Source organism: Choristoneura fumiferana, chromosome 22 (assembly GCF_025370935.1).
Source record: "Choristoneura fumiferana chromosome 22, NRCan_CFum_1, whole genome shotgun sequence".
Taxonomy (NCBI): Eukaryota; Metazoa; Arthropoda; class Insecta; order Lepidoptera; family Tortricidae; genus Choristoneura; species Choristoneura fumiferana.
In genome coordinates this window covers 13,813,756-13,838,235 of record NC_133493.1, presented here as the reverse complement: position 1 = coordinate 13,838,235, position 24,480 = coordinate 13,813,756, and the positions used below count along the sequence as shown (strand labels likewise).

The following is a 24,480-nucleotide window of genomic DNA, read 5'->3' as shown; positions in this document are numbered from 1 at the left end:
TGACCCTGCACTATTGTCTAACGCGCAGGTATTCGCAATCGTATTCACCATATCTTTCTACCTAAAGGAACCTCTCTTACCCGTTGTCAACCCGCGATCATATGCATAGAACTGCGTCGAAATATCGGGAGTCCATGAAAGATAATCACAGATAATATCTTGTAGCAAATATATACTTAGCGGCACAAAATTTGCCCACCCTTCATACAACAATTACCGATTCTGCATACATTTGAAGGCCAGATTTTTTGCCGCTCAGTATATTTAGGGGAATTAACCAAGTATCATCAAATATATATACTGCTAATCGATGTGAAAAGCCTCTATACTCTAGCCTAGCCAACGTAAACTAGTAGTACATTGTGCAATGTAGGTACATCTAAAGAGATTTACGCCAAGTCGAGAAAAAAATCGGCACAGGCCGAACATCCTTTTCTCGAAGCAGTTCAGGCCATTTTCGACCCGTCTCCTTATTCTGTTAGAATTACGTTTAAAAGCCTTAAGTACTAAGGCCCCATGAGCCATTAAGATGCTGTCACAAAACATTTTAACTAGCGATTGATTGCGGTTTACTAAATACCTGAACAATTGTTACAGAGCCTCCAACGACGGGTCCATGCTCACAATACCTATTCATTGCCCAAGACGTACCAGGAATGTTTAAACTACGCGATGTAATTGCTCTCGTTTTTTAACTGGCATCGGGGTCAAAGGACTCCGCCTACTTTTGAAAAGGTTTTGTTTACTAATGAACCCAGGACGAGGGTCACGGGTCGTGGGAAACAGGAAGTTGTGTTGTGAGAAAAAAGACAGTTCACTTGTTTTAAGTGGGAATGGCACTTCAAGGACACTGAAACTCGTAACTACAAGCCAAGTTTCAAAAACTTGCCATCACAAGGTAGGTTCCTAGGTAACAAGAATATTATTTATTCCGTCAATCAGTTTATCAGAAAATATAGAGCAGTATTTTTTCATTTGTCAATTAAAACGAAAAATGACAAAGGTGAAGCGCGTTAAAGTTCGGGTTCGGGGCCCGGATGTCACACCGTTCTAAAAAGAGTCCCATGCGCATGGCGTATTGGCGTGTCTTTAAGCGGAACTAAAACTGGCTACTTATATCTTTTTATTTTTTTTTAATTAAAAAATTACGTGTCATCAGAAATATTGTTAAAAATTACCTAGCGGACTACTTTTTTACGATTTCAATGGCGTCATTCAAGTATTACGATTACGTAGGCACTGAAGGGGTGGACGGGTCTTATGGGGAGGGATTATGTTTAAAAATGACTAAAATTCTGCTTACATAATACTGCGTGATCCCTATGTCTAAAATCTTAAATGAGACTACACGTGACGGTTGACTTGACATGTTTTTTAGTTATTGTAATAGTCAAAAAAGCCACAAGTAGTTATACACAGTCTCGACCACTTCAGTTTGTCCAGTCGTACAAACCGAACGCGAATGCTGGCATTGCCAGCCCTTAGAAAATATTTAATAGAATCGTGACGGCGCAATAAACTGCTGCCCTTAAAATGATAACTAGAGAAATTTTAATTATTAATGAAAACGTTTTCGTCAATGCATGTTGTGCGACGTGCGGGCGAATGCTAGCGTAAGCGTCATAGGATCACGTTTCAAGAGATACAGATATAATATGACAACTGGCTGCATTAAATTTGTTTTTTTTTGAAATACGTGGTGCTTAGACTAGGAAACTTGAAAAATTTGGACGAAAAGCCAAACGCGTCAAAACGACCGAGCTTTTTCAATTACAGTGATAATATCATGACTTGGGCGGGGTCCAGTGCATGGTAATTTTGTCAAGTTAGCAAATTTTAATGGGTAAATAAAACAAACCGTAGATGCTTTTTAAAATATTATCGATACATAAGCGATACGTACGCGAGTTGTATGGGTGTTCTATGGAAAGAGAAACCCGTCTACGGCGCGTTCGAAAAACACGGTGTACAATGGCTCTTACTAAATCCAATAAGAAAACCGAATTAAAAAAGCCGGACGAAAGGTCAAAAGTCCAGACATCTCGAACAATCCTGGTCTCATGGTAACCCTAGCTCACAGTTATGAGTTACGAGTATGAGTATGACACTTTTCCACACATGTACTTTTTCATACTTTGTAGGTACTGCAACTTCAGGGAATACTGCAACTGCACTGCAATTTGGGGGTCCAAAATTGGGGGGACTAATTAAATTGACGAATTTACGTTCGATCGTTAACGATTTAGATTAGAAACATGAATAACGTAGAATAGGGTTACAACTTACTGAGAAACGAATTATTTGGGAACCTTAAAACTTACAACACGGTGCGAAAAAAAAGAAACTTTTATTTTGTGGTAAAAGGGCGTATGTGTTACATACCTAAATAGCCACTTCTGTTGTCACATGTTCTTTTGTCTCCTTCAACACTGATCGTGAGAGAACGCGTTTCTCGTCTATCGTCATTAACATTATGCTTGGGAAGATCTCAATTTCCGCATTTTCCATAGATAACTATTGTATAGTGTAGTCACGTTTTGTGATTGGTTTTGTCATATGTGCGATATGGTATCGTGGCATATGTTTGTGTTTGGATATCAATAACCAACTTAGAAAATTTAAAACCCCCGACACTGTCATTAAATTTCAAAGTTTAATAGCTCAAAAACAGCTTAACCGAAAGTAAACCGCTTTCACGTAATAAAGGCGCGTTGAAATCGATCCATTTGATCCAGATAGACATGGGAGTTAAACTTATAATGCCCTCTTTTGGTAGGGGTTAAAAAATAACATGTTGTGATATGATAACATTATTACATTCCGAAGTATTTCTAACAGACGTAAATTACAAACAGGCGAAATATTGCTCTTTTGTAGGTATTTGATAGGTTAGTAACTAAGTATATTGGAGTACAGATTGTTGCAGTGAAGGCACGATCAGTTGGCACGACAGGAACGTGCTTTAAACGAACTAAACAATCATCATTTCATAAATCTAAAAATTTACCAGTTGCCGTAAAAATGAATATACCAGTTTTCCTAAAGATCTGTATCAGCATAGGAGCAACCTAGATAATAGATACTTAGTAGCCGCCGTATGACTTTCTGTTTCGCAGCCACGAGTATGACCACCTGCCACATTTGGCGCGTGCCGTTAACGGTGAACATTCACATATTTGGTCGCTGTGGTGCAATTTTAGCATGGCGCATGTCGCCAAATTACTTTGTAAAAATAAATGTGCTTTAATATTTTATGGTCTGCGAGGTTTCCGGATAGTGTATGTATAGGAGATCTGTAGAAAAATCAGTGGGAGCGGCAAAGCCCGAAAAATTAAATTGACTAACTTTTTTTATAGGCTTGCGTTTGTCCACAATCACACATGGCCCTATACCACGAAGTGCAAAACTCGAACTTCGTATGTTGCCGTTCCGCTGATGCTTATGTCATTTAATACGCGAGTGAAAGGGACGGTGCGATGCAAACTTCGATTTGCGAGTTTCGTAGTAGCCTTACTCTGATAGTAAGCCAAGATGTAGACTAAGATAATCGTCAGTGGGGTGGGACACATTACTTGAAGAACTGATGTTCGTTCGGGCCATCCAGAGGCCATATTGTCTTAACGTCTCTGACACTCGCGATCAGAATCAAATGACAGTTTTCTGTCAAAACTGTCATTTGATTGTGATCGCGAGTTTCAGAAACGTTAGCCAATACGGGCTCAGCGCCTTCTTAAGTGGAGACCACGTATCGACAAAATTCAAATTCAAAAATTCAAATGATTTTTTCAGTAAATAGGCCGCAATGGGCACTTTACACGTCATTTTTTTAACTACCAGCGCTTTCGGAAAGACCATCATTGCCAAGAAGAATGCGCCGCAGGAAACTTGGCAGAAAGTCAATTTTTCATAAAAATATAATTACAAATAAAATACTTAAAAACTATATTATACAAAAAAAAAAAAAAATACGAAAAATATAATAAAAGAAATACAGGGATGTATGGGGTCCCTTAGTTAAAATACTAACACTAACTATATCTACGTTCAGTGGAAGTGTAGAATGCTTCCACCGTCATAAATTTTAATAATAATATAAAAAATTTAGTTCTGAAAAATACATTTCATCAGGTCAAGTAACCATTACGCTTTTGATTTCGAAGGCAAGTTCACGTCTGCCGCCCCAACACAGATACGGTATAAGTAGACCCATCGCAAAGTGGACTGATTGATGACCCTGGTGCAGGTTGCAGAAATACGATGCATGCGGGCAGCGCAGCAACCGTCCTCGTTTGTAAAACTAACGCTGATAATATCATATAAGCGACCAAATTGTTGTGATCTCTCCACCTCGCAAAAACTCCAGCGATTACTTTGATACGAATTTGATTTCGGGACACGTTAAAATGGTATGCATTTCTTGCCATTGGTAGTAATTCACCCGACTACCGTACCTCAACATACGATTGTAGTAGCTATCTTAAACCTTCTCATCGATTAACTGCACGGTGTCTTACAGTAACCATCCATAAAACATCTAACCCAACAGAATCACACACAATGAATACAGGTCGATTGTGTAACGAACGAGCGATTGTTCTCATCTCGCACCGGCCGTAAGTCATGTAACAGACAACTCCACAATGGTATTTACGCTGGCGATTGGAGATACAGTTTATTAATTAACGCGAGGAACATTGGCTACGAAATAAAATTGGCGCCAGTTAAGAACACGACTGGTTTAGGGTGTTCGTTGTCTACTCTTATTTTCTGATGTCCGGTCACTCGCTCAAATTTGGGAAATGTCGTTTTGAGCGTCTTTGGAGAAGATAGAAGTTGATTCATCTTCCGGAGAACACTTTGAAATATCCATAATAATAGAATAATAAAATACGAGTGACCAATGTGGGTCCTACGTCGAGCTGGAAGGAAACGCGAACTGCAGACCATCAAAAAGAAGAAAGGTTGCCTACCTTTTGCAGTGGTAGGACCTTGTGCTAGGTCTGTCGGATTGCTACCACCATCTTGCTCGCTAATCCTGCGTGAAGCAGCAGTGCTTGCACTGTTGTGTTTTTGGCATGGAGAGTAAGACAGCCGGTGAATATTACTGGCACTCGAGTATCCATCTTAGGCCTCTAGGTGGCAACGCATCTGCAATACCCCTGGTGTTTGCAGATGTGTTATGGGGGTAGTGATCTCATACCATCAGGAGACCCACTTGCTCGTTTGCCATCCAGTCGAATAAAAAAACTTAGGTCATGTGCTTTGCTTAGGCATTCCAAATATGGGCTTCTTCAATTGATAATTATGGGCAAAGTGGTCGGAAGAAGAGCTGTTGGAGGTAGGAAGAAATCGTGTCTGCGCAATATCCGGGAGTGGACCGGAATCACAAGTGCCGCCCAGCTTTTCAACCTCGCAAAAGACCGGGAGAAATATGCGCAGCTGACAGCCACCCTTCACTGGTTCAATAGGCATTAGAGGAGGAAGTCTATATCCAAAAAATACATATCGTTGATCAAGATTTTGGTTAAATAAGTATAGAAGGGGATATAAGCGTTGCAAATTGCAAGTTAATGATAGATGTCTGGTCTGCTTGTAAAAAGCAATGATTCCTGATGATTAACTGACCTTGTTACATCCTTTGCAGATGTATCAAGCTAATGCTAAGCTAATGACCTCAGCAGAAGCCGGAACTTGACATACCTACCAAGCTCGTTTATATTGTGATCTAATCCTGTCATGAACATATTTCTTGTAGGTTGGATCTGAACTCTGCATTATTATTTTTTTATAAATTATCGTTCTATGTTAATTTTTTAAAATAAAAAAAAAAAAAAAAAAAAAGACATTTATTGCCACAAAAAAAAAATACACTGAACATAACATACAAAAATAAAACAACCGACACGTTACAAATATGTGGCAATAGGCTCAGGCTCAGCATTCACATGCTGCCGGTCGACAACCGGCGGCGCTGATTTCAGCCTGCGCCCGTCTCGCGGCACGTTTAACACAGTACGGGAAGGGTAAACACACAAAAGTATTTATATATATATAACAAAAAAACAAACCCATTAAAAAAAAAAAACACGTAAGGGAGGTTTAAAAAAAGAAGAAAAATGGAGATCTGGCAATTCTGTTCTAAAGAGACATTCCTAGCGGGTTCTTGTGGATTTTTGGGGGTAGCATCCATTTCCATCTAGTTCCAATTTGCACTGAAATTAGCATCCTCCTAATTTTTTCCTTGAAAACTGGGAAAGACATGTTGGTTCGCAGCGGGGGAGGAAGATCATTCCATATCTTAGAGGCACGGAAACGAAAACTTCCTCTAACCCCACGGACCTATGTTTAGGGATGATAACTTTGTTGGCGTGCATGCTCCGGACACCCCGGTCGCGTCCCGCCTAGGCCACGTAAACTTGTCATACAAGTATTGCGGTCGTTGTGTATATATTATTTTATGCACCTGAGTCGTCAGGTGCAAATCCCGTCGGGCCGACATATTCAGTATCTGTCTCTCGTTCAAGTAAGGCGTAACGTGCGCGCGCCTGGGCACCCAAAGCAAAATCTCATGCACGCATTTTGAACACGCTGAATAGCTCGCGCCGACTATCGAGATTTTTATCTAATGATGACTAAAACGAGCGTTTGCCTAACATAGATTAGAAAAACTTTGCAGGCTCTAACTTCTTTCTTGCCTTGCCGATAAAGCAGCTAAAAAAGATTAACTATTAAATACATACAATCAAATAATTTTGCTAGCACATTAATGGGTAAAAAGTTTTATCCGCAAATTCCCACGACCCGAAACTGAAATCGACCGAAAAGATCAAAAAGAAGCCACAGACCATTCATACTCCTCATTCATTGAGCGTTACATTAAATAACTATACACACTGACAGTTTTAGCAATTACCTAACATAACGACAAATACGACCATTAGAGAATTACAACATGGCGGTCTTAGCGGCTTTTTATGGTTCAGTAAAAACTTTACCTCTTCTACTATTTTTGTACCAATTCTGCATTCATTGACGCTTTAAGTTTTAAAAGTATACATTCATGCGATTGGTCAATAGTTAGGTACTTTGAAATGTGAAACATGCATTTTAGCCCAGTAAGGCATTAGTATCACAAGCCGTTCAATTTTTTGCAATAACGTCGTAACAACACATGCGACAGTTTTAGTTATAATATTTTACTACGTCATTTTCGTCTAACCTACACAATACAATAAGCGGTTTCACGAAGAATACGGAACCCAATCTTTAAAGCCGCTTGCCGCGTTTCAACCATGACGCAACCTACAGGCATGCGGGACCGGTTTGCGGAATCTAACCCGAACGCGTGGTCACACTGGCGGATTGCGGCTTTTTTCTTTTGGAATTCTTATGGCTATTTATAAATGGCCAGTGTTTAAAAAAAACCTAATGGAAGAAAGAGGTTGTCTAGAAAATGTGGATTTTTCTAGATTAAAAAAACGCGTTTTGTTAATTAAATTTATTCTTAGTTAAAGTTATTTTTATGTTTCGATGTTGCAAATTCGAATGGTTTTTAGCTTGATTTAATTAGGTCAAAATACTTCACTAAAGAACCATAAAAATATACCATGATAATATGATTTTTATTTTGTTTTTTATTATTAGAATAAATAAATAAAATATTGACACCAATGAGGGCTATCGTTTTTTGTCTCACTAGATGGCGCACTGTTGCGTGAGGTTTTTAAGTATGGCTTTCAAAGTTTGTTGTTACGGGCGTGAAAACAAAGTTTAGATTAAAATCCCGTAGTGTTGCGTAGTCCCGTTTTGTTCGGAAAAAAGGGAGGACAAAAGTTTCCAAAAGACAAAACTGTCTCCAAACACAGACATTCATTGCCCCGGATCGCATATTTGCCATAATTAATTTCAGGTAATGCAAAATATCACAAAATTATTCTAATTCTAAATAAACCCGCGTAAGGTAACGGCGCCTATTACCGGGGGTATCGAAATCGACGGCCATCACCGCGGCAATTTAAAATACGCATTTTATAATCAAACCGATAGATTTCTAAAAAAATATATTTTACACGATAAAAGCTTATTTAGTCGACTCACGGATCTATGAGCGCTAGTGTATGTGAATGAATCAGACAGTGGGTTGAAACTCCATACAAAAAATCTAATGTATGGAGCTAGTGACTTTTTTGTACCAACCTCTCCAAAATAACTTATTGGTTGCCATATTTATGAAATGATCTGTGTTTAGAAGATTTCACTTAAATTATAATATTTGCAATTCTTCACATTTTAAGCTGTGAAAAACAAAAATAAGCAGAAAAAAATATTACTAAGATAAATAATACAATATAAAAATAATTCTGACTGGATATCCTTTTTATTTAAGTAAATGAAAAAAATGTAGTTCTATTTTTCAATTTTATATGGCAGCCCACAAACCTTCATCTGCTGCGTGGGAACGGACGCCTTCGCGAGATTTTGTGTTTACTGTTTGAATTTTCGTGTATTTTGGTGTTTTGTTTTGTTAATAGCGTTGAGTTTGAGATTATTTCTCCTCCGCATTAACTCTTCTTTCACTAAAGTGCATTTATTCGAGACAGGACTCTAGTTTTTACCGTTATTTTCACGGCTGTCCTTTACTAAGAAACCATTCAACATGAGGAGATGCGAAATTTGTGGTATTCAAGAAAAACATTGTGAAAACAAAATGTTCTTTGCTAGATTTCCTCTAAGTGAACATGTGTAAGTAAAGTAACTGATAAATCTGATAATAGGTGTTGAGGTTATATTTGGCTGGCCGACGTCAATTCGTATTATATAGTATCACGACAATTAAATTTTATTTCAGTTGTAAGCAGTGGGTGAAAGTAGTTGGCAACGATATTTCTCAAAATCGAAAACCCGGCTGAAGAAGAAAGCCATACCAAAATTGGGACTTCCCATGCCACCTCTTTCTGAAGAAATTCTTGAAGGGTTTCCCCTAAAGATGGCAAGAACAGCCAAGGTAAACACTTTATTTTATTTTCAATTTATCTCTATTGCAACTTGACTTACTGCATCTTATAATAATAATAATAAAATAATAAAAGATATTGATTTAATAGTTTGTTTACAAATTCTACATAGGTACATAACAAATAATAAGTACAATCAAACTATCAAAAGGGAAAGCGACTCAGCTTATGCCTGCACCTTGCAGAACAAAGTCCCTTGGCTAACAGGCGCTGTTTTTCAGTCGCCCCCATAAACCATAACCCTAATAAATACCATCAATACACATGCACATATTTTTTTACATACAATATATGTTATAAATTAATTTGCTTCGTCATCAATAATAATGCTAGGTATTTTGAGTGTATAGTATAGTTGCCGGTCAGAGCATTAGTAATAGACAGAAAAATTGGCTGCACACACTAATTATATTTCACCTGTATAAGTTAGTGGAAGCTTCTGGCTAAATTAAACTTTGTTTCAGGTTCAGCTTTGGAGTTGCCCAGTGTGGAATATTTACATGCACAGCCTTCTACAAGTGGTGCGCAGTGTAAAACTGACAATACAACAGGTAAGCTATCACTGATAAAAATCTATACCTTATAGCATAATTTAGAATTTTAGAGTTGATCTGATGATAAAGCTAGCGGGTGACCATAGGAACACTGTGATAAACAACACAACTGCATCGAGTTTGGACTCGTTTGTCGTCTTGACGAGTACTTTGGTAACCAGGGGCATATAGTACAGTCAGCAAAAAAAAATACTTATATTAGAAGAATTTTCAGAAAAACTTTATTGAACTGTTTACGGAACCTTTCATGTACGAGTCCAACTCGCACTTGATCATTTTTTCTGTATTGTCTGTGTTTATGGTACACTTCATGTAATAACACTCCTCTTTTTGCGTTAGGGGTTAAAAATAGGTTGAGCTGCTTAGTAGTTAGAGGAGATAGAAATGGATATGCATACATACAGGTCAAAATATAATCCTCCTTTTGGGCTTCACCAGAATCGGGTAAAAACTACAGAATTAATTTCATTACATTTGGCATGGCAAGTAGATTGTTTATCAGAGGTATACAAAATTATGTATTGTCAACTAACTCCAAGATCACCTTCATTTCATTTCATTCATTGACAAGTAAAGACATATTTGACAATAAGGCAAGAAATTGTAAGAAAGTTGTCTAGGTAAACAAAGGTCATTGACCTGCAATATGACAAAAATTGGATTGTTCGTACCAATTTTATTTTATCTTGCATTAGTTAGTGTAAGCTACTGGCTAAATTTAACTTTGTTTCAGTTCAGCTCTGGAGTTGCCCAGTGTGGAATATTTACATGCACAGCCTTCCACAAGTGCTGTGCAGTGCAAAACGGACAATACAATACTACAATACAATACTTGTGTAACGTGAAACTGTATTTACCTATGTAAAGAAAAACAGATCCATGACATGAAAATAAATTATTATTAAGAAAAACAACTTTTTTTTCTTTAATTCGATCATTTAATTAATAAAAAGCGCACCACTACGTGCCGTTTTTTGATAATATATCGATAAAAAAGCACAACACTATGCTGTTACAATATCGATAATATCGACTGTTCCTACAACACTACTTGTCAATGTGACTTTTTCGGCCCTGTTTAGTCTGTGCAGTTCGTTTCTTGATATTGGCACAAAAAAGACACTGAATTCATACTACAATCGTGGTATTGTTTTGTATGAGAGTTCCGACTCTTAAAACGTAGTGATTATATACTCTTTGGAATCAGAGATCTCCCAATTTCGTGATGATTTCCGAAATGGCACCGACGGAAGAGGATTTGCCATACTAACGCGTGACACCACATACAAGCAGACTCGAATCTTATTTAGTGTTTTACAAAATATTTATGGCAATTGAACTAATGTTATTGTTTTTAAATGTCTTTTTATAGTTTTTTGTACGAGCTCTGAATACTTCTTGTACATTTTTTGGCCCGGAAATACGATTAAAATGGAAAATAAAATACAGCGGCGATAGGCGCCATTTTTAACTGTTGATTGTAATACCGTGGTATATCACGGTAATAGTTAAAGTGGTGGTTTTGGTTCTTCAAGCTTTATTTTTGGTATAAATTATCGTTTATATAATTTGTTACAGTTATTCCAATCTTGATCTATTCACGCTTTTAAAAAACTATTTCCGTGTTATGAAAAGTGTTAACAAACTCTTAATTTTTAACGAAAAATTCAATACTGAATTTGTAGTTTCTATAGAAACCGTTATTTTGGCAAGATGTTTAAATATTGCGATGAAATTTTAAATTTACTTACCAGTTATGTAATTTCGGTTACATGCCAAGGATGTAATAAGTATTTTTGATTTGTAATGCAAACACAACTTTATCCTATTGTTTGTATGGGTCGGAATTAGATTTTACAATACTCCAAATTAAGCCAATTAACGATGGTATGATCGCATAACCCTCGGTAATAGAATGTATGGGACTCTATTACCGACCCATTCAATTCTCTTTGGGTCGGTAATAGGGTCTTAAAGAAGTACCTATTACCGAGTGACATTTTATTTTTCTGATAAAATAATTCACATTTAGGGTACCGTAAGTGCAGATTTTTTTGATAAAGTTGTGAATTTTACTCAGCATGCATACATCAAATTATTACTAGTGGCATAAGCATAAAAATACAGTTGGCTGGATACACTATTCGAATCATACTTTAGTTTTTTTATTTAGTTTTCTCAAAAAAAATTGGTGTACAATATAATATACAGAACCAAAGCCATTACCTTTTTTTAATCCCTCGGTATTAAGTTCCAAATCATGAGTCGGGTTCCTTTTACCGATGGTAGAAAATGGCTGTTTTTTTATGCCCTCGGTAATAGAAGCTCAATTCGCGGTAATAGAATCACAGCCTGTCCATTACCACGGTAATAGAAGATTTGGGTATTTTGATTTCAATAATTATTTTATCAAATACTAATAACTAATACGAGCCCAAAAAGTTACGACACTGAAAGTTCAATAAACGCTCTTAAATAAAAAAAATATTCTCGTTTGTTAAGGAGCTTTGATACCCTTAATTTTTGGGACTCATTTGAAAACTTCCTTAAGTACCACGGTAATAGGCGCCGTTACCTTAGCTCACCCAAAACTATGAGATTTGACATTCGGAGACCTCACGCTACACTAGCGCCTCTAGCGGCGAATTTATACGCGATAGCCCTCATTGACCCAGTCCCAAACTAAGCAAAGTTAGTACTATGGATACTAGGCAACGGAAAAAAATAAAATACAAAAATATAGAATAAATAATAATTTATAGATTATAAGGAATAAAAAGAATCATAGATGTGAAATAACATTAACCAGTCCTAATGTAAGTTGAATCAGAATATTTCATGGCACGAATGCAAACGTGTAAATTACCTGCTTTCGAATAATACTTGTGTGATCATTGTGTTCGATCAATAAATTATAGTAAGACATAAAACAGTAGAAAACCGATGAAAAGGAACCAAATTGTTACATACGAAATTGATCCCATGTTCAAACATTATTTTATCTCAAAAACTATGAAATAGTTGCAAAGAAACAAAGCTCCGTCATATTTAATTTGTGCGCTTTTATTACGTATTCTTAATTGTTGTAATAATTATACTTATTTAAATTCTTATAAGATACTTACTTAATACGTCTATTTTCGACCTAAATAACTTACTTTTCATTTTTAACTGTAGCAAACCATTTAAATTTAAATTACTCAACATATAATTTCAGTACTCTATCAAGCACTAATATAGGTTCTTAGCTAGTTCTTAGCAACATTCCATACACTTGCCACATAGGCATCATTAAGAACCTATAGTAGTGCAACTATAGTGGAAACTGTTGTAGCTACTGTAATATTTTTATGTGTTTTATACTTTGTATTATTTCTAGCTGTTTGTTTTCTAAAATAAATAAATAAATAAATAAATAAATAAACTATATTCAATGGGAATAAAGTTTACATTTGATTGATCGAGTTTTTTTTTAAAACTGTGTGGAAACAGTGAACGGCAAGAATTGTGCCAGTATTTTTATATAATTACAACTTTACCTTTGCGGGTGGATAAAATCAGAACTAAAATAGGGCCATACTAAGTTCTAGCAAGTCGGTTTGACAGCGCTTCTTTTAGATGCATGAGATAAGTTTGCGATTTTTTTGTTAACATTTTACTCTAGGTACCGCGTCTGGTGGTGATTTTTGCAGTCGATTAGTGATTTAATTAGTTTAATGATTGATTTGATTTCTATGATGCAAAGCCGGATCTTGATTTGTGGTTAAACGTTTTGATCTAATTAATATATATTTATTTATTATTATTAATTTGCTAATTAACTACGTAAAGGATACCTACTTTAAGGTTAGGTTTAACTGTACCTAGGTAATTTAAGAACGAAGAAGAACTAGCTTTAATGAATTTGTTACTTCATGCTAATTTTACATGTCTTCGTTACTAAATAAATACCTATATAAAATAATTGTTCAGTGTCGTATATATATTTTTACCCGACTACGAAGAAGGAGGTTTATTAGACTGATTTACAGACTAATCCTAAAGTTCTGTCCTGGGACAGACGTGTTTCCGGAGCGGTACAGCTTAGGGATCTTCAAAAAACGAGCCTATGTCTCTTAAAGGCCTAGCAACGCACCTGTGATACCCTTCGTGTTGGCAGGTGTCCATAGGCGGCGCTGATTGCTTCCCATCAGGTGACCCGCGTGCTAATTTCCCCCCTCATAATATTAAAAAAAGTCAAACAGCGCAAAATCTCGAAATAAATCGCCTTATTTTTTAACCATTTGTAAAAAAATCTTGTAAAAAGATCCGTGCTAAACAAATCCTCAATCGAATCCCCCATTCAAGCCTTCCGATACTTTATGTGCTTTAGGTATCAAATAAAACATTTAAATACCCATAACCACGCAAACAGCAAAGTAATAAAAACTAACGCAACTCAATCGAGTAAACTAGATCCGAATTCGCAATCCCAATAAAAATACCTACAACTAAATAAAAATAACTAGTTTCTACTAAAATTACCTATTAAAACTAAATATGTTTATAGGCAGACGACACCGTGCTAAAAACGCCGTCTGTGCAAAAACCTACATCAAATTGAGTTGAGATGTTATATTATGTACGCATTAAGATTCAATTTGGATTGGATTTTACGTTGACTTACTGCAGTTCAACTGGTGCTTGTAAACCTTAAGTGATATAAAATTCATTAAAATACTGGATTGAGGACACATGTTCCATTAGATGTAGCCTTCTCTTGCTATGTTGGGTACTTGACATATAAATGTTTAATCAAAATATGCAGACTCAATGATTATATCCATTCGAAAACCTTAGACTGTGCCAATTTGTTTACTTACCTATATCTTAAGTAGTTTGCTATTTTGCTATATCATTAAAAATGAGTGAGTCTTTAATTTGAACGCCAAGAAGGCCTAAAGGTGTCGTGTACTGCCTACCACGCCACCAACGCTTATATGCGTCATGACATTTATTGTCAAAGAAACTTTAACACGCGATATTACAATTGAAATTTGCATTACTTTTCGTCTACACTCGGCGTGTTGGTGACACATTTGTACTCGAAATGGGGCGTTCAAAGGGTTTACCCCCCAAGTGAAAAGGGGGTGTTATAAATTTGAAGCCAAAAATGTCTGTCAGTCAGTCTGGCATATTAATTAGCTCTCAAACGGACGTAGGGTATTTCGATGCGTTTTTTTTTCGTAAAAGTGAGTTTTCTTGCGTTGGTTGCGTTGGAATGCTCCATTGAAATCGTTTCAGCCATTTTTGAGATGCAACTTTGAAAAGACGTCAAGGATTTTTCTTTCTCCTTCTATAAATTGCCTTGGTTAGGTTATATTCAATATGAAAGTGTGAAGGTAATATCAGTGCCAGCCTTGAGGCTGTTTCCACCAGAGATGTGCGAGGAATGCTTTTCATGAACCAATAGAAATGCTTCATTTACCTCGCCTCGCTCCGCTCAGCTGTCCACCAGTGCGGTCAAGAGCGTGTCGGACACGTCCAAAATAGGGTTCCGTAGCCATTACGAAAAACTTAAGTAATAATTTTTTTCTGAGGATTTCGTATTTTATACGGAATCTTCCAAGTTTAGGTATATTTTATACCTTAGGGTGCTATTTACTCTTAAACTACTAATAATTCTCATGCAAACTTAGGCGTTATAGTTTTCCTTGAAAGTTTGATATACCAACTAACCAATTTGATATACCAAATACCATTCTGAATTTTTTCAAATTTGGGGGGGGGGCTCGATTCTAATAAAAAAAAGTTGAATATTTCGCAAAAAAATTCATGAATCGAAAAAAACGTCTTAGCAAACGGCTAATGGTTTTAAAATACCTATCCGACAATACGACAATACCCCACACTATAGGGTTGGATGAGAAAAAAAAATTACCACCATTTTACGTCTATGGAGGTACTTACCTAAAATTTTTTTTTTAATTTTATTGTACCATTTTGTCGGCATAGTTTACATATACAGCTTTCTAGCATTGATAGTCCCTGAGCAAAGCCGCGGACGGACAGACAGACAGACATGGCGAAACTATAAGGGTTCCGTTTTTGCCATTTTGGCTACGAAACCCTAAAAATGAAGCGTTTCTATTGGTTCATGAAAAATACATTTCTCGCACATCTCTGGTGGAAACGCGGCCTCAAGAGGGATAGAGCTACACTGAGCCACGGGCTAGTAAGCAATAGATCCTAAATTCTAAGTCGTGAGCAAGAGCTCACATAACAGCCATCAATAGCCTAGAGAAGGTCGGCCAGTAATTACGAGTGCACGCACCTACTAATAAACCAGCGTGCACCTGGCGGTGTCGCAAGGCCTTGTTCTCGCGGAGATGACTCCAAGGGTCAGGCTCATACAACCAACATACAATGTTGATGGAAAATACAGTGGTCTCGGTGCCGAATATGATTTTGTATCTTTCGGCGTCGAGGCCCTTGGTCCGTGGGGCCCTGGCGCTCTGAGTCTCTTCAAAGATCTATCAAAGAGACTCAGAGATACCACAGGAGACCGAAGAGCTGGCAGTTTCCTCGCTCAACGCATCAGTCTTGCGATCCAGCGGGGAAATGCTGCCAGCATCTTTGGTACCATGCCGCAGGTCCATTTTTAGATTTATTATAGTTTTAGTTTATTTAATATACCTTTTTTATAGTTGGACCTGTATTGTTCTGGAAATAAAGTCATGTTGATGTGAAAACGATGATGTGCCACGAGAATTGAAGTGAATGAGTGATGATTTTGACGTTTCGGGTTCGATTCCCGGCCGCGGCAGATATTTGTATGAATAATACGAATTTTTGTTCTCGGATCTTGGATGTTTCATATGTATATAAGTATGTATTTATCTACTATATAAGTATGTTTACCGTTGCCTAGTATCCATAGTACAAGCTTTGCTTAGTTTGGGACTAGGACAATTGGTGTCAAGTGTCCCATGATATTTATTTATTTATTCGATTACACACACAGCTACAAAAATAACTGATTGCACAAAAGGAGAATGAATGAAATGTATGAGTAAACGTTAAAATCCTGCAGGACTATTATTAAATGATATTGTAACGGATAACTCACGTCTTAAACCGAGTTTAGCTACTACAAAACTCGAAACTCGAAGTTCGTATCGTAGCGTCCCTCTCGCTCTCGTATTAAATAGTATAAGTGTCAGAGGGACCGCACGACACGAACGTCGAGTTTCAAGCTTCGTAGTAGCCCTGTGCGTGAACCAACGTATATACTTATTGGCATACAAAACGAAAAGCGCGTTCTAAGAAGGTAGGACAGTGCAGTGGGTTTTTAAGTGGGCCTATGCTATGACAGCCCCAGTCACATCGCAAAAACAAGGAAGTACTTACTTACAACAATCCTAAAATATATATTTTCATAATTTTACGTAATTGTATCTGTGTTACAACTTACAAGACGAGTTCGACTTGCGATCCTCATTCTCAACATATATTCGTCGCGGGTCGAAGTATGTTCGCAAATTTCGCAACCCTATTAAATATTCCTTGGCCACGCTAGCTGCGTTTAAAGGTATTTACACATGTCATTCAGGGTAATGCGGTTGCGACACGTCATGGTGTGTGCAAGCCCTAATGGTGTTAAACATCTTAACGTCGTTTAAGGCCTGTTTCATAACAAAGGTTGTATAACAACTGAAGAAGTCACCTTTACTTGGTTCTACAGGGGTGGTACAGAGGTCAAGTTCATCATTATCAAAATGTCAAAAATGAAAACGTTTATTTTGCAAGTTAAATACCAGCGCTTTCGGAAAGAAATTGCCAAGAATGCGTCGCAAGAAACTTGGCAAGAATTAAGTATTTTTTCAAAACACAATACACACACAGGTTAATTACAATAAACTTAACTACGAAAGGAATCACTAAAGTTTTTTTTTTTAATTTAAAAGATTCGAGTAATGATTGCTTTAATAAATAACACGTAATAATGTTATACAATACTAAAGTTACCTAGTTAAAAATATATAAATTAAAATCTATAATACCACCAACACTATTCGGGTCCATTACATATATTTAGTAAGTACTTATGTGCTAAAACGCCATATGAAAAAACGTGACGTGGAGCTATTTCAGTGGGAAAAACTGGCAAAACATCGTCTCTCAATATCTCTCGTCAAGTTTGTGAATTCGACCGTGAAGTTAGTGCGAAAAAAAAATGTTTTTTTTTCCATTCGACCAAGGTAATCTCTTTCATGAACTGAGCTCTATCGAAGTTAACGGAAATCGAGAAACACGGTGTATAGGGCTGGGTCAAATTGTATCCCTTTTCGTTGTTCCCAGATACCTTAACTAACTTCAAAAACTGTCTTAACTACACGTTGGAGGTCACGCAATAGCCGTCGGGGTCCCCATTAAGTATAATCTGTAAGCCATAATATATATGTTGATGTGTAGTATATTATTATGTTGAAGATGATCACATCGGCCTTGCGGTGGGCAAAAACGTTGGATATTTATCAAAGTTTTTGCCCAGTTTTCGAAAAAGAATCGTGATAATTGAAGGCGGGATCGTGTTTTAAAAAGATATTGAGACTATACTTAATATTAAAAGGCGTTTGTACCTATGTATCTAAGGAATTATTTACATTAGTTTAGATAGCTTTTGTTTTGGTCCTATTTTACTATGTTTGGTACGCCGACCGATCAAAGATCGAAGAGTGGACCGATCAGATTAGGGACTCCGGTCCCCGAGGCTTAGCTCCGTCGCAGCCTGAAATTTTTGGGGGCTCACTTATAATAATAGAAATAGAAATAGAAATCGTTTATTTCTTGGAATACAGTAAGTACAGGTAGTTCTTATAATAAATTTCAGCGGCGGATAGGGGCAAAAAATTGTTTATTTTTATTTTATAAATTTTTTGATTTTTCAATTTGACGTGTACGATTTTGTGAGGTCATGACCGTTGATAACCACGACCCCGTCATGTGAGAACGACTGGAATAGATGATCTTATTTTATCACAAGTCGCTGGAAATAGTAGCCAATTGGTGGCGAAGCCCTTATTTAAATAAACTGTGGGATACAAAAATAAATTATACCTATACTGAGCGGCCACAAATCTGGCCCTCAAATGTATGCATGTGACGGGTAAATTTGTATGTAGCGGGCCCAATTTTGTGCCGCTGATTATTTCCCATGGATGGTCAGTATTCGGTATTCATTATATTGCAAAATGTATGTTTAGATCTTTATGATGAATGCAGATAAGAGTACATTTGACGCATTGTGCTTTCAGATAATTTAGCTCGTTCCGAATTTACTGAAAAGTCGCCGCTCTTATATTTAGACAAACTAGCTGTTGCCCGCGGCATCGCCCCCGTTTTATTTTGTTTAACACAAACCTTGTCCTGACAATAACAGCACAAAAAAATGCTTAATCTAATTTGGGGCAGTGTTCAGAAGTTAGGCGCGTACCTACATAAATTTCATTTAGTGTAGGAATTTATTTAAATGTAATGCTGCTCCGAAATATTTGAGTACTTTGCTCGCTACGATAAGTAGGTAGATAGATATATATCATCTGATGGCGACTGTACACACGTGAAAAATATAACCCTTCTCCGGACCGTTGGGTAAAAATAGCGTGGTGCGGAATCCAACCACGGCAATTATACAACACTTTGGCACCCACACGCGCGGCGTCTTAATGATATAATGATTTAATGACAGCACCCGGCATCATTAAAGTGAAGACGATTTTTTCTGCCATTTCTAATTCGGGTGTCATTAAACTTGGGCGCAATTTCTGACGTTCTCTCCTGAGGACTTGATGATTCAGATGATAAGTTACTAAGCTATTAAAAAAGCTAAGTATTGATTATTATTATTTATTACTTGGGAACTTCGCACGCACCGTTGAATCGCTTCGCAGGTTCGTGCAGGTTTCCTCACGATTTTTCCTTCACCGAAGCCCTCTTGTTCTGAGAGGTCTGTGCCCGGCAGTGGGACGTATATAGGCTGGGATGATGATGAAGATGATGATAAGATAAGATAAGATAATTTATTCAATAATTTGCAGTACAAAATAACAATAAATACAATGTTTTACAAAATTCTATGTAACACGTTATCCTGCACTAGAGTTACTAGAAAACTCTGTATCGCAGGCTTAAAGCGCTAGTAGAAAATTAAATTAAAAATAATTTATCTAAGCTTAACAGTGCAAATGATGATGATTTATTTCTTAAATTTCTTTTAGTTATTTTAATTTTATTTTTGGAATTTATCCCTTAAAACGAGACTTCTTAATACTCACTTTTTGGTTTGCTAAATAAATAGGTAGGTATGTTAATTAAAAACGCTTACATTACCACTTCATTGCACACATTAAATAAACGTCATAAATTAAGAACTGTGTTTGTACTGCGCATAATTATCTTAATTCTTGATTATCTCTTAAACAGTAACAGTTGGGCCGCTAATGTCTTGAAGAAATTACCTTCATTTGTCCTGCTGAATGTTCTCTTCAAGTTAACAGAAATCAAAAACAACACGGCGTAGAGTGGTAAAACTCCAATGAGGATCCCATATTAACACAATCTCGCTCGCACTTGCCAGTTTCTAAAAACAAAAGGCGTGCAATTTGCATAGATTTGCCGTGAGTCATTGATTTCATGCTTTCCTAGGAGAAAACATGCGCGTACGCAAGTGAACTAATATTTGGTAATGTTTTATGGCCGCTGTCACTTTTAGCGGGCACTTAGACGTTTCATCATCATTATCATCGTCGGAAGATGTCGATCTGCTGTATACTTAGTGTGCACATATGTACTTATATGTATAACTCGACTTGAAGGCAAACAAAAAATTATGAAAATTTTGCTCATATAAAAATTAATCAGCCCTATACCTATATCCTCCTGAGTCCTAGGTTTTTTTAACAGACATAGTACTTAAGACCTAGACGTGGTTCACCAGCTATGTTATTTTGGATTTCTTAAAATTCTTTATTCAATTAACAATTTGTACTTTTATAAAGTACATTCGGCCGTTATAGGTACTTAGTCTTAATTGGTCCTTTATTAAGTAGGTGTACGCGAGGGCTCCCTAGGATAAACGATACTTATACTAGGTATCCGCAATAGTACAGATTTGTACTATTATCTATATTCTGTCATGCTACTATAGATATTATGTGTTATCTGTGGTTAAGCGAACAATTTTTAATTAATCCTTTATATGGGCTGTGTTTGTGTGACATTTTTCAATCGTTTTTAGATAAAACAACCTACTTACCTATATCTATCATATGTTCCTACTTACATATGTATATTAAGATTATAGCTTGTTGAAGTGGAAATAGGCCGGCCATATAGCACGGAGAATAGATGGCCGTTGGGGCCAAAAAGTTTTCGAGTGGAGACCGCGCGGCAAGCGCAGCGTAGGACGTCCACCAACGAGATGGACGTGCACGGTGGATGCAGGCCGCTGCCAACCAAAGCGACTGGAGGTCTATGGGGGAGGCCTATGACCGACAGTGGACGTCCTACGGCTGAGATGATGATGATGATATTAAGCGCTAATAAGCCTAAAAATACCTAAACGTGGTGGCCTAGTGGTTTGACCTATTGCCTCTCAAGCATCGTACGGTGTGGGTTCAAACCCCGGCTCGCACTCTGAGTTTTTCGAAATTCAAGTGCGGAATTACATTTGAAATTTACCACGAGCTTTGCGGTGAAGGAAAACATCGTGAGGAAACCTGCACAAACCTGCGAAGCAATTCAATGGTGTGTGTGAAGTTCCCAATCCGCACTGGGCCCGCGGGAGAACTATATTGCCCAAGCCCTCTTGTTCTGAGAGGAGGCCTGAGCCCAGCAGTGGGACGTATATAGGCTGGGATGAAGAAGCCTAAAATGTGTTTTTTCTTTAGATGTTTTAATGCTTGGATACTCCATTATGCATTAACCTATAAGCCACAGAAAAGTTGGAAACTCCTCGTCATTATAATTTTAAAGTTCAGTATCACAAAAACGGCTGAACCGATTTTTAGCAAACATAAAATAACCATCGCAAGGAAGCTCATTTTTCACGTAAAAAATCACATCGAAATCGGTCCATCCGTTTGAGAGTTACGATGACACAGGGAGACAGACATTGGCGTCAAATATAAAACCACCTCTGCGTCGGGGGGTAAAAATGTGTAAATTGTTTAATAATCAAACCTTGAACCGGATTCGAACCCGCGATCCTCTACATGTAAGGCCATAGGTCAAAACACTAGGCCAACATGACTTGGTGACTACTATCCTACTGTAAATCTCAAAAATACAAGTTCTCACATCGAACTTGTTACCTCAAACTAGAAACAAAGTGACCTAGATGTTTATTTATAAAAAAAAATTAAGTACTTACTAGTACTTTTATGTAGGTATGTACTAAATTAATACCGACATAGTAACAGATTGTTTGTATGTAAGTCGCTTCCCACAGACGATAAGTGCGCGGTAATTAAGTGAAAGTAGTTACGCGTGTGTTTGCTTGTCTCATCTGCCGTAACTCAGAAACTATTGGCATGCTGGGTGCGGGGCAGAATGAATTCTTGCGTATTTAACTAGTCAAACAAAACATTAAGAGGCTGTTTCACCATCTATTGATTAGCGTTAACTGACGGTTAAATGTGATGCCGTCTCCGTCTATTCGAACAAAACAAATAGAGACGGCATCACACCTAACCGCCAGTTAACACTAATCAATGGATGGTGAAACAGCCCCTAAATTTGTTTTCACAATCTGAATGAAAACTTTTTGTAAGTAAAAATAAATGCAGATTTTATGTTACTAGGAACGCCGAATGTGGTGACCTATTTTGCACAGTGAATCACCAGCCTCGGTAGCGCAGTAGGCAGCGCGTAAGTCTCATAATCTTAAGGTCGTGAGTTCGATCCTCACCCGGGGCATATCTTTTTGCTTTTTTTTATTTTTTTCTAGAAACTGACAAGGCCAAGAAACTAGTTCTGCTACTTTTGCTTCTGAACAAAATGTCGCAAACGATTTATACGCACTAAGCGTTTATTACAAAATCGCACGCAAGCAATATGTTAATCTTCATTTAAACTTCTAAACAATGAGGACCTGCTATTCCAGTCAGCCCACATTCAAGCTTAGCGCTATGCGTAATTGTTTACGTTCTCTAATAGTAATGAGAAACAGTGAAAGGAGTTTCCCTTTGATTGATTACAACGCCACCTTTTGACGGGTAGATGAACTTGTGCTAATTATTACTTATTGTTTCAGGTTTTGACGAGTGACATTCAGAACGTTGTAAGTAACTTTTGTTTTTATTTTATTATTTATTTTTTAGTGAGAAATGATATTTAATCGTTTAAAATTCAATTGAATTATGTGATCATTATTTTTCTTGTCTTGTAAACATAAAGCTATCATTCCGTTATCGATAGGCCATCTTAAACGAAATTTATAAACGGATGTACTTACACGTTTGGTAATAACTCTTTACCGACACAGCAAAGCAGAAAAAAAGCAAACGCCTGCATTTTATTTCATACAGCTTAAGGTCCCAAATCGTTTGTTTTCAAGTTTAACAACTGTAAATCCGTTGGTATTTTCTTAAAATCCGTTTTACCGCTCAGTTTCTTATCCTAGGATCTTATTACAAGGGAACAGCTTTCAGCATCGTTTGTTTTGTTGTATAACAGGTGCAAATAAGGTGTACTGGTCAAACAATGACGGCATTATGTAAACCTCTTAAGGTCACCGTAAGGCCGCGCAGATTGTGCTTCGGATCTTTGATTTTTTTTAAGAGTTCAACGGTAAAGGAAAACTTTCTATGAAATATAAATGTGAAGATTATTATCGTGATTTAATCTCTAGAGAAATTTATTAAAAGTCTAGTTTTTACTTGGTGTTTATTTATACTTTAGTAGTTGTACAGTCACCAGCAACAACATATGATACAACAAAGCGCGCTTAAATATCTAATTATGAATCTGTCTCTAGGGTCGGTAGGACGTGCCAGATTTTTTTTACACGCTCCACTGTAGCAGATAGTAGTACGAACTGTACCTACAGCATTTAAACAAATTTTAATTAAAGCTTTTTTTATACCGAGATACAGCTGGGCTACCACGAAACTCGAAACTCGAAGTTCGTGTCGTGCGGTCCCTTTGACACTTATACTATTTAATACGAGAGCGAGAGGGACGGTATGATACGAACTTCGTGTTTCGAATACTAATGTCTACACATTTTCAATGATGGTTTGATTTTGGTTTACTTTATTCTATTCCTTTTTGTAGTTATATTTGACGAATGCTTTCCTATATTCACATATACCATATTTAATTTATTCTTCATGCAAAATTATGTTTGAAAATACATATAATTGGGAAAGTTATTTTAAAAGCCGAGCCTACAATATTCAAGTCCAAAACACATCCGTATTTGTTTTCGAAAGTAAACCAACTAATTAAATAACATTAAAATTCACAATTAAACATGATTATAACGTGAAAGTACCGTAATTGTTACGTGACGTATTTAAATGAAAAAGTGTTAAAATAATAATTCTCGTTTTTTACTATTGTGTAACTTAATTGTTGCCAGGTTATTTATATTTAAATATAATTGCATAACATTGTATGAATATGTGCATATTTTATTGCAAAGAAAGTTAAGTACTTAGGTACTTATTGTTGTTTCCTTTGTTAAATAACCCTCCTTCGGGAAGTCTCGTAAAAAGTTTAGACTTATTTAAAAACAAATTTAAAACCAACGTTGCCCGACATAATTAGCGACCGATAAACGTATAAAAATAAATTACAATTTTATTACATTCCTTTTTGGCTACTAAGCATGCACCACATTAAATGCATTGTAACATGAATGTGTTGCA

General features: G+C 36.8%; 1 protein-coding gene and 1 non-coding gene across 4 annotated transcripts in view; both read left to right on the top strand.

The window, feature by feature from the left end:
* Positions 1-24,480, top strand: part of LOC141440520 (uncharacterized) — a 103,265-nt gene that overhangs the window by 23,280 nt on the left and 55,505 nt on the right. For all 3 annotated transcript variants that reach the window (XM_074105059.1, XM_074105056.1, XM_074105058.1), the window contains exon 2: positions 22,863-22,889. The gene's annotated coding sequence lies outside the window, so the exon portion shown is untranslated. The remainder of the gene's footprint in view (positions 1-22,862; positions 22,890-24,480) is intronic.
* TRNAM-CAU (transfer RNA methionine (anticodon CAU)) lies at positions 22,453-22,525 on the top strand. The gene has a single exon. It is a non-coding gene; the product is annotated as a tRNA-Met (tRNA).